At 41.0% G+C, this 11,964-nt stretch overlaps 1 long non-coding RNA gene across 1 annotated transcript in view; it reads left to right on the forward strand.

The window, feature by feature from the left end:
* The window catches only part of LOC117033216 (uncharacterized), a 111,136-nt gene extending 100,679 nt beyond the window's left edge, over nucleotides 1-10,457 (forward strand). The window contains exon 4 of the long non-coding RNA XR_004424852.1: nucleotides 9,872-10,457. This is a non-coding gene — a long non-coding RNA (uncharacterized LOC117033216). The remainder of the gene's footprint in view (nucleotides 1-9,871) is intronic.
* Nucleotides 10,458-11,964: the final 1,507 nt, after the last annotated feature.

Below are 11,964 nucleotides of genomic sequence, written 5' to 3' on the forward strand. Positions count from 1 at the left end.
GTTCACAATTTATCTCCTAAGCGGGGAGGAAATGAGGACCTTCCCTTCTGGAAGGTCGGCTCTGATGGGTAGGAAGATGGAGAGAAAAATGGAGAATACATAGGCCTGGGGTGAGCTCTTAGGGGGTCAGAGGCATAGTGGGAGAAGGCTGGGCCATTTGAGGCCATTTTAGCCTTTTTGACAGTTTTGCCCATTTCAGCCTTGAGCAACTTACCTGGATTTGACAGAGCTTTGAGCTCCTGGAAACAAAAAAAATCAAGCATTTGCCCTGATTCTCCTATTTGAACTAAAACACGAGTAACCAAATGATAGAAGAAGGGAAGTTCTGAACTTGGATTTCACCATTCTGAAGCCCCCCATAAATTAATGGATCTAGGCTGAATCTTGCAATGGAACACCAGTGGCTGTTCAGAATACATAAAAAAGAAACAGATTTTATAGATGAGTATCTTTTGGTAAACAAGTGCACCACCACCTACAGTCATCTTGCCAAAACTAATCAAACCCAAATTTGAGCAACCTATAGTTCTGACTAGCAATTTAGAGGAATTGGAGGGTCAGAGGAACACATACACACAACACCACGGGGATGCAAGCCACGAAATCCATACTATGAAAAACTACAAGTGACCCCCTTGTTTTTCACCTTCAAGTTGTATTTTATTTCAAAACAACACAAATTTAAAGACTGTGGTACTGTAGCAGACATACAAATATTACAATATACATTTAGAAATCAAATATAATAAAATCATCACGACACTATCTAAAAAGCTCATATGTACACACCCCACGTAAGTCCGAGGTCTAGGCATGTGTACCCATCCGATTTCCCCCTGGAAATGGGTGAATCTTGCTGGGAGATTGTCCACGGTGTACGTGACGGAACTGGTTTTCATTATGGGAGGTCCACGTAGAAGTCATCAGTCCCCATGCCTAGCCAGCTCTAAATGTTTTCAGAAGAATTTCCCAACACAGATCCTAAGGCCTCCCCCAGAGGAAATGAAGGTGAACCTGGATGCAGCCTCTGGATAAGGATGCGTCACCGTGCACCGGTCAGGATTAAATTCCTCCTCGTGGGTGAAGATGACTGACACATCGTGAGAATCACAGATACTGTGGATAAATTCTTCAGCAAATAAAGTCGCAAGGAGAAAGAAGTGGATAGGAAATCTGTCCATTAAAAGAGACTTACACATATTTTAAAAGTAAAACCAAGCCACAATGTGGAGGGATGTGCGCAGAGGTGATGATGCTCTAAAGAAAGGAAGGGGGTCACTCTGATGAGAGCAGAGTGGGGTCCGTGGTGGAACGGGACACAGGCAGCTTCTGGGCTGCTTGACTGAGTTTTAGCTTTTGATTTGGGTGAAGGTTATAAAAGTGTTTGCCTTTTAATAATGTATTAAACTAGACACCTATTTTCTGTATGTGTGCTTTTTTTTTTTTTTTTTACCATATAAAGATTTTTTCTTTGTTTTCAGTACCTGCCCCTGATTCTTTCTCTACCCCTTCCCCAACCAGCTCGGAGCCCTGTTGACTCGGAGCTGCCAATTTCTAGGTTCTGAATTCTGCCCAGTTCCCTACCCTCCTTTTCCTCGATTCTCTCCTCCTTGTCTATCATCCCAGTCAGAATGGACTGTTGTGCTGCGGAAACAAACAACGCTAAGATCTGGCTTTAAAGCAAAGGTTGACTTCTTGCTTCTGCTACATGTCTGTGACATCTTAGCAGGGGCCTTTGCTTATCTTAGTTGCTCAGGGACCCAGGCTAACAGGGCAGCCACCTTCTCAGATATCCTCAGGGGCTGTGCCAGTGCTGACTTGCCGTCAAATGCTTTGGCATGGAAGTGATACATGTAATTTCTGCTCACCATTCATTGGCCGGAATTAATCAGATGCAACCACGCAGCCACAAGGTGGGTGAAGTGCAGTGCTCTAAATGTGCTCAGAAATATTTGATAAGTAACATTGATAAACAGTCCTTGCTTTGGGTGGTTCCAATATGCACAAGTTTCAGTTGCCATGATTTAGTTACATAGTACCAGTCCCCAACAAAATGATTCAAATTTCAGTCACCACAGCATATGATTGTAATTGCATAAAGTACAAATTTCACTGTCTGCTCTTCAGACCTCAGATCACTACATATAAACAACAGAGGCACATCTTGATATGACCAATCACATCACTTCTTTCAAAGTCTGTCCGTGATTGGTCACCGTGCATCTGCTACTCAGTTTGCGGACAGACAGCAAAGTGTGTAGTTGTGTTGCCTCCTTGTCTCCCAGTGATAAACCCATGTGACATGCTACAAAAATGGATAATCTATAGAGGATTATCTAACAAAAATAAAGGTACAACAAAGAAAAAAATGTTATAATGCTGGAAGAGAAATTGGATATGATTAGAAGATTTGAAAATGGCAATAGCAAAGACGGGATGACACATGGAGCCTCTGGAAGCTATGGTGCTCACCATATTGGGAAAGTCCAATGAGTATAAAAAGCAAAGTAAAGTCACTCATCACCTTTTAGTTTAAATGGCACTAAAAAAACAGAAAGCCACTTATGGTTGAAATGGAGTATTTTCCACTTTCGATTGAAGACTGTAATATTTTCAAATCCCAATTAGTCTGGCTAGCATTCAGGCCAAAGCATTGACGTTAGCTGCCGCAACGGGGGGAGGGGGGGCAGGTAATTACAAGGAGACTGAAGAAGATACCTTTTTCTGCCAATGAAGGCTGGTTTCATCATTTCAGAATTCAGCATGAGTTAATTGATGTTAAGCTACTATTGAAGCTGCTAGCACAGATACGGATGCTGCTATGAAATTTACACCCAGATTCCTAGAAAATTAAGAGGTCCCAGAGGAAGTGACACCAGAGAAAAACTTCACCATAAAGGAATGCTCATAGATATTTCATGGCACTGCAAGAGCAAAGGATAAAATACTGCAAGCGGATCCATACTTAGAAAGCAGTATGACAGTGATCCGAGGCGTAGAAAAGATGCTCGCTCCGTTTCGTGACACAAGGAGAGGAAGGAGGCAAGAACTGTTCAAATTCCTTTTGGTAAGATTTTTTATAGGAAAATAAAACACTTTTATTCTCAATGTTTCTAATGCTTTAAATTACAGTGTAATAATAAGTAAATATTAGTTTTACTAATTTTTCACTTCCCAATGCTTTTATAACCCAGAGAGAGAGAGTTTTAAATGTTTTGACAAACATTTTTAAAGGTCAAAGAACAATTGTAATTTTTCCCATTGATTATCAAGATCACTTTGCAGGGTTTCAATTTACACAATCATTTTTATGGTCCTGTGCTATCATGCAAAGCGAGGACTGCCTGTATACATGTGTGGTTGTGTGGAGTTAGATTACAATTCCTGCACATCTGTTTGTGCCAACTCAATTATGTGGACTGTGAGCAAACTTCTGGATAAAGAACTTGCACCACTACGAGTACGTAGGTATAGGGGTTCCAGGTATAGTTCGGAGGCCATTATTCAACTCCAACCTGATCCAGCCACCTTGACGGCCTGTGTGTGACCGAGTGGGAAAGAGCTCGTATGAGATGAACTGCACCCATTCAGGGTCCATGCCATTCCGCTGTGGGATCCAGCTAAAAACAAATGTGTACAAGGCAAAGGGAATGTGTTTCTTCACTCACTTCATGGGAGGGTTGAGGTCGCAAGCTACCACCGAAACAGAGACTCAAACCCTGGTCAGGGCTCAGCATCCGAAGGGCCTCCTCGGTCCCTCTGGGCCTCCTGGCAATGGTGGAACACCCAGACGTCGTCTGATGCCCACGAGCAGAAGTGCCAAAGGGAACCACCACTCCCCGGGGAGAGTGAAGTGGGCTGTCAGCTTTGGGGTGCAAAGCAGCAGCCTCAGGAGAGGGTTGAGAACAGTCATGGAGCAACAGTTTGATCTGATGAGAGCGTGTGGGCTACAGGAGTGTCTCAGGTGTCCTGGGAGGAAGCCGGGGAGAATGAGTGGGAGGAGCCGTGCAAGGTTCCCAAGTTACCCGGAAGGGGAGCTCTAAGCTAGAGGAATTCAGGCTGTGTGACCGCGACCTTGTTTTTCCACACTGGCAGTGAAGCCTGGGGGCATTAGGGTTGTTTCCAAATAGAGTGGCCACATAATTTATCGTGTAAACCGGGAATATTTTTAAAGTAAAAGGGATTGCTATTAATAGCTAAACCTTTTACTTATTAAAGGCACAAATTGTCTCAGGCAAACCACGCCGTACATTGATCTTACTTACAAATGAAATCCAGGTAATTGTAAATTAGAGGTCATATCAGAATTAATGAAAATAAATGAATGTGCCCTAACTGGGTGTTGCAGGCTAGGTTCCCTGGAAGTGGACTCTGAGATGGAGATGTGTGTGTAGGACATTTATTAGGGAATGCTCCCCGATCCACACCTGTGGAAGGGAAGGAAGGAAGTAGGATTGGAAAGAGGGGAAACTGGGACTGCAAAGCAGTCTCATCAAAGACCTCAGTTGACCCCACGGGGAGCCCTGGGGCTGGAATGACTTTCAGAGTTGTTGCAAGTTGTGGTGACAGGGACGAACCTCTATTCATTCTCCACACCAATCAGCCCTTGGATGTGGCTGTCCCAGAGGGCTCTCTCCAGCGGAGCGCAGATTTCTAGAGAGGCTGACAGCTGACAGTGCTCCCAGCAGACCTGAAGAGGGGTCAGGGCAGCATATCACAGTATCCACTGCCCACAGGGAGAGGAGTGTTTGAATAAAGATATTATAACAAGATATAGGCTTTAAGTTCAATCATTGGTCAGGTCCTGCCAAGGAAAGATCCTGTTACATTTGCAATGAAGAAGAGTTGAGACTCAATGTAATTAGCATACCAATTACTTATCTGCAAGTGACATTTCTAGAAAGGGGAACTTACTCTCTAAGATTAATAAACTAGCACCAATCTTCTTGGTATTGCTTAGAAAACTTTTTCTCTAAGGTAAATTTCTGCCCAACTCTATTTGGTAATGTTTGTATTTAAGATACTTGCATAGGGCTTCCTGTGTTCCAGGCACCGTGTGATGCTCTATTGAAATATTAATCCATTTAATTCTCATAACAAACCTTTAAAGTAGGCACCACCAAAAAGGAAACAGAGACCCTGAGGTGAAGTAATCGGACTCAAGTGGTGGTGCCCGAATTTAGACCCAAGGATCATGTCTCCAGAGGCTGTGCATTGTGAAACATTATGCTATGCTGGCTCTCAAACCCACCATTTAATTGAGTAGATACTATGTCACTGCAAAGAAATTTAACAGGTATTTATTGAGCTCCTATTGGTTGCCCATGTCTAATTTTTGAAGAAAATAAAAATCTCTGGGGTGATGCAAAGAAGTAAAATAATAATAACAACAAGAGCAGCAATATCTAACATGGAGTGAGCTTTCACAATGGGCCTGGCACTATCCTAGCAGCCTTCTGTGCATCACGTCCTTTAACTACGGAGGAGACTTAGTGCCTCCTCAGAAGGAGATTCTGATTAATCGGGAAGCAAGACAGGAAATAGTTACATAATCACATGCAAGACATGAATAATTAGTGGCGCTGATGTGCAGGACAGACCGTCACTGGGTGAAAGGACCAGAGAGGGACAGGCTGAGTTCAGATCTAAGGGATTTAAACCCTGGAAAAATGACAGTGTGCCCCCCCAACCCCAGGTAATTTTAAAAATAAGCAATACCGTAAAGAACAAAAGAAGAGTAAAGAAATACTATAAGAAAATTCATATTTTTCCATTATGATTTTATTTCAATGCTTTTAAAAGAAATCTTCTGGTAACAAATTCATTCCGAACAATGCTTTTCGTGGCCCATGTTTTGCTGGTGCTAAATTTGGTGTGGTCTGCAGTTTGGGTAATCAATTTTCGAGGAGGAAGGGCTGATGGTGGACCTGTAGAGTCAGCCCACTTCATGGATCTCGAAGGATAGATAGGAATAAGGAAAGGGCGAGAAGGAGAAAGGATGTGCTTGGATGGAGGCACAGTGAAGAACCGAGAACACTGGCCTTGCTGGAGCAGATAGATTGGTGCCTTGGTGTTTTAAAGACCTTGAATTCCTGGTCAAGGGGTTTGTAATATATCCCACAAGCAACGGGACTCTATGGGAAGTAGAAGCGATATTGTTGCTGTCATTGACCCTCCTCCCCTAAGTGTGAATGCCGAGGTACTCAAAGCCCTTTTGAGCAGAAGCCCCAAACAGCGGGAGGGCAGGATCCCTGGTCACCGCAGGGACAGCTCTCCTAGGCTGTGGCTCTGACTCGGAAGTTGCTTTGAACACCCAGGGCTTTCCTTATTGCCCAGCTGTCCTTCCAAAGGGACCTGACCAGCTCAAGCTCCTGGGTGGCTGCTTGGAGTGGGGGCTGAGAGTAGGTAGGGGGCCCTGGGCCTCCCTCTGCCCACTACTCAATAGTTCTCTGCTCTTGCAAAAAGCGGCCCATCAGGTATAAATGCTCCAGCCATCTTGGTTTCATCTTTCCCTCCTTCTGCCAAACTGTTAAAACACTTTATTCTACAAACAAATCCAATCTTGCAACTGCTCTGGCCTGAAGCCTGCCGCAGGGCAGAAGAATGGCAAGAATGCACGGGGATGGTGTTACTGTGGTACTTTTGGAGAAAGGGCCCAGGGCTTGGCTGTAGCATCAGATAATGGAGGCAGCCTCTGGTTTTTAAAGACCCAAGACAGCAATGCCCTGTCACCCGCTTTCCTTCTTCCAGTAACAGTGGGATCATAATTGCAGTTCGGGGAAGATGCCTCACTCGGTTTTGCACTCTGTTAAGTAGTTTCAGCAGCTGCCCTGAATTGCTGTCCTATTAAGAATTTCCAGATTATTGGTGGTTGTTTCCTTTTTCTGAAGAAAAATTCAAACATTGTTTTTCCACCCTCATTTTATGCATTCAGGTCAAAGCCTCTGGCTCCTCTCTTTGGCAGAATGAAATATCCCAACCCGGTTGAATTCGGGATGGAAATATTTGTGGAACTTTTGACCTGGCGCTGGTAAGAGGAGCATGTAGTTAGAGCCGCTCTGAAAACCCAGAGGAGCTGGGTGCCCACCACCTGCAGGCACAGTTGTGTGTGCCTGTGGCCAGGCTGCAAGTTTTCTTCTTCCGCGGCCTTGATTTACACTCGCTGAATTCACATTATCTTCCTGTCCCTTAAGCTCTGCCCAGCCCTTTCCCAAAGCCATCCAAAAGCCCCACCTGGCCAATGTGACCTGTCCCTGCTTGCACAGCCATCAGATTGGGTCCGGCACGACCCAGGATTCAGCTATATGCTCTTACTGCTTAGCTGTGAGCTTTTCCTTAAGATGGAAAGCCCGCTGAAGATAAAGACTATGTTTTCTCAGCTCTGGGCTGAGTATAAAAGTGTAAATGGATGAAACACAATTGCTCCGATTAAAAGATGGATCGGCCAGGACCTTTCCCAAAGATGTGCTCTATTGTAAATAACCAGATGGACAACTGACACTCACTGCATTCTTCTCAGAGAGGGAGTGAAAGGCACGCAACACTTATTTTGTGTCTCAACGGGAAAAGCCAAGCAAAGTGTGGCTGGGAGAAATCCTTGGGGACATTCAATAGGTAATTGCAAGTTTGCATAGCGCCAAACTGGTCACGAAGACAGAAGGGAGACTGGGCTGCTTCTCCCCCCTCATCAGCAAAGCTAGCATGGCCTCCAAATACATGTGCCCAAATGTGTTTGAAGGGCACCATTCCGCCAGCCTGCCCTAGCCTAACTCACAGTCCACAAACAGTATATCTTTAATCCATCCTTTAAAAAAATAAATTAATTGCATAAAGGGAATTGAAGTGAACAAGTCAAGCTTTTCCTCCCTGCAGGACAATGATATGAAGGCATTGTTCATATTGAACTCTTTCTCTCTTCGTTGAAAGGGAGGAGAGACTGTTTCTGGAGTTCCTGTTCTCTAGCGTGGCTAGCCACAGTGGGGGCCATGGATGTGTCGGTATCACCTGGAAACTTGTTAGAAACTCAGAACCTCAGACCTACTGAATTCAAGTTTGAATTGTAAAGAGATTTGTACGTGGTGCTTTATAGAACATAGAGAAAACGATCTAATGGTCTCAGTCTCGAGTTTGAAACTACAAGTAAATCCCTAATGTCAATAATGGCCTCTACAAAGCATCTCTCAAGCAACGAGCCTTCATGGAAATCTACTATGTGCCTAGTCCTGCTGGTACATAGGCACTGCAGGAAAGAAAGAGGCAGGGGCAAGTCCAGAATGTAAGGGCTTGCACTGTAGGATTTCAACCCCAAACCCTGCCCACCCCTTCCTGTACAAGCCCCTACTCAGGGGCGGGCTCCTGCTGCACCGAATTCTCTGCAGCACAGCCCCTGGGGTGACACCAGTCACGTGATCGGCCCTTGTTTTCAGCAGTAACAAGTCATTAAGATTGAGCTAGCAAATCTTCAGAGAAGACAGCCCAGTCCTAACCTCCGTCATAACATTTTTCTTTTGCGATGAAGCATTGCCGGGTTTGTTGAAAGCTCATTCAGTGGAGCTAAATCTCAAGCATTCAGGCCTTCAAGAGGTTTGGGGGATTGAGAGTTGTGGGGGTGCGGCCTGGCCTACTGGCCCGGAGGCACAGTTGCACTGAGAAGCCTATACTCCCTGCATTGTGTCTTGCAAATGGAGTTGTTTTAGAATACTGTGTGCATAAAATTGTAGATTCCGGAGTCAGACTGCCCTGAGTTCATTTCCAGGTTCTGCCATTTGCTGACTGTGTGACCTAGTGCAAGCATCAATTTTCTAGCTCTTAATAAAGTGATACTTTATTTCCTGCTTAATTTGGATGAAATCCAATGTATCCTTTTTTTCTTTTATGGATTGTGTTTTGGATATTGTATCTAAGAAATTTGTCAAGGTCATAAAAATTTTCTCCTATGTTTCCTTCTAGATGTTTTATAATCTAAGTTTTTATATTTAGGTCTAAGATCCATTGTTAGTTTTGAATATGCTACAAGATAGGGAAGGTAAAGAGAGGTTCTTTCTTCTCTTTTTCTTTCTTTCTTTGTTTCTTCTCTTCCTTTTTTTTCTCTTCTTGACATATGGATAGGTAATTGTTCCAGTACCATTTATTGAAAAGACCATTCTTTCGACCTTGAATTGCCCTAGCACTTTTGTAAAAAATCGCCAACAATACATTTGTGGGTCTATCTTTGAACCCTCTATTCTGTTTCATTGACCTATATGTCTCCGTTGGCCAATACTTCACTGTCTTGATTTCACTAGCTTTATGGCAAGCCTTGAACCCAGGAAGCTGAAGACTACCAACTTTGTTCTTCTTCAAAAAAATATCTTGGCAATCCTAGGTAGGCTGTATTTCCACATAAATTTTATGGTTGCCTTGTTAATTGCTACAAAAATCCTGTTGGAATTTTGCATTGAATCTCCAGATAAATTTGGAGAGAACTAACATCTTAAAACATGGATTCTTCTAATCCATGAACACAGTAGATTTTTCCATATATTTATTTCTTTAATTTCTCTAGGCAATATTCTATAGTTTTTAGTATATAGGTCTTGTACATCTTCTTTTAAATTTATTCCTGAGTATTTTTTGTTATTTTTTCAATTTCTATTTCTAATTGTTGGCTGCAAGTCTATAAAAATTAAGTTTTGTATATTAACTTTGTAACATGTAACCTTGATAAATTAACTTATTAATTCCAATAATAGTTTTGTAGATTCTTTAGTTTTGTAGAACTTTCTACATAAGAAATCATGTCATCTGCAAATAGAGACAGTTTTAATTCGTGCTTTCTGATCTTCAAAACCTATATTTATTTATTTATTTATTTATTTATTTATTTATTTAGGCTCATTGCAAGACCACCAGTCTAGGACCACCAGTACAATTTTGAATAGAAGTAGTAGAAGAGGACATCCTTGCCATGTTTCCAAACTTACTGGTAAAGTGTTCGATATTTCATCATCAAGAACACCCTTTATCAGATTGACGAAGTTCCTTTCTGTTCCTAGATTGCTGAGAGTTTTTATCATAAATGCATGTTAAATTTTATCAACTGCTTTCTCTGCATCTATCCAAATGATCGTATGGTTTTCTCCCGTCTTGTTCATGTGGTGAATTACATTGATTTTTAAATATTAAGTCAACCTTGCATTCCTGGGATAAACCTTCAGTCATGATGTATTATTCGTTTTTATATATTGTTGGGCTTAATCTGCTAATATTTTTAAAGAATTTTTACGTCTATGTTCATGAGGGATATTGGCCTCTTTTTGTGTATATGTGTTTGTCGGGTTTTGGTATTCGTGTTTTGCTGGTACCATAGGTCAAGTTGGGAGGTATGCCACATCCTCCTCTATTTTTTGAAAGAGTTTGTGCAAGTTTGGTATTTCTGCTTTGAATGTTTGATAGAATTTATCAGTGAAATTACCTGTGCCTAGAATTCAGCTTTTCTGTTTTATCTTGTGTAAATATTTGTGATTTACATTTTTAAAGAATTTTTCCATTTCACCTATTTTATAGAAATTATTGGTGTAAAGTTTTTCACAATATTCTCATATTCTCCTTTTATTATTTTAATGTCTGTAAGATCTGTGGTGATAAACTCTCTCTCATTCCTGATATTGGTAATTCATGTTCTCTATATTTCTTGAGCAGTCTAACTAACAAAATTTATCAATTGTTGTTGTTGTTCTTCTTTATAAAGAAACAGCTTTAGGGTTTGCCAATTTTCTTTATTGCTTACCGGTTTTTTTAATTGCATTCATTTCTGCTCTTATATTTATTGTGTTATTTGTTCTATTTGGGTTTACTTTGGGATCAAGGTGAAATCTTAAGTCACTGATTTTAGATCTTCTTTTCTAATACAATAATTTTAAGGCATAGAATTTCCTCTAAGTGCTACTTTAGCTGCATCTCACAGATTTTGTTGTATTTTCACTATCATTAAGTTTTACATATTTTCAAGTATACCTATGATTTTTCTTTCAATCATGGGTTATTTAGAAATGTGTGTTTAATTTCCTAATATTTGGGGGTTTTGTAGGTATCTTACTGTCATTGATTCCCAATTTAATTACATTGTGAATAGAGGATACATACTATTTTTCAATCCTTTTTATTTTGTTAGGACTTGTTTTATAGCCGAGGATATGGTCTCTCTTGGTGAATGTGTGTAGTTGAAAAGGATGTGTGTCCTTCAGTTATTGGGTGTAGTGTTCTATAAATACCAATTAGGTTAAGGGGTTGATAAAGTTGTTCAGAACTCCTATGCCTTTACTGCATTTTTCCTCTGGTGGCTCTAACAATTGCAGAGAGTATGTTAAAATATCCTACCACAGCTGTAAAATTTTTCTATTTCTTCTTTTACTCTGTCAATTTTTGCTTCATGTATCTTGAGGCTATAGTCTTCGGCACATGCACATTTATGTTTATTATTATGTCTTCCTTATTAATTGACCCTTTATACTTAAATTTATCTCTTTTTTAAAATTTATTTTTAATTGTATTGAGGAATAATTGAAAAATATAATTGAATATCATTTAAAGTGTACAATACAATGTGATTATTTGATATACTCGTACATATATACTGTGGAATGATTGTTTAACACATCCATTACTTCACATAGTTAGCAAAATTAACTTTGTTTGTTTGTGTGTTGAGAATATTTAAGATCTACTCTTAGCAACTTTCCAGTATGTAATACTGTATTATTAACTATAGTCACCATGCTGTCCATTAGATCCTCTGAACTTACTCTTTTTATAACTGAAAATTTGTACCTTTTGACCCCATTTCCCCCTCTCCCCAGCCGCAGCTCCCTCCATCTAGTCTATTCTCTGTTTGTATGAAATCAACTTTTTTCTTTTCTTATTTTTAGATTCCACATGTGAATGATAACATACACTATTTGTCTTTCTGTCAGGCTTAATGCCCTC

The sequence above is a fragment of the Rhinolophus ferrumequinum genome, chromosome 13, assembly GCF_004115265.2.
Source record: "Rhinolophus ferrumequinum isolate MPI-CBG mRhiFer1 chromosome 13, mRhiFer1_v1.p, whole genome shotgun sequence".
NCBI lineage: Eukaryota > Metazoa > Chordata > Mammalia > Chiroptera > Rhinolophidae > Rhinolophus > Rhinolophus ferrumequinum.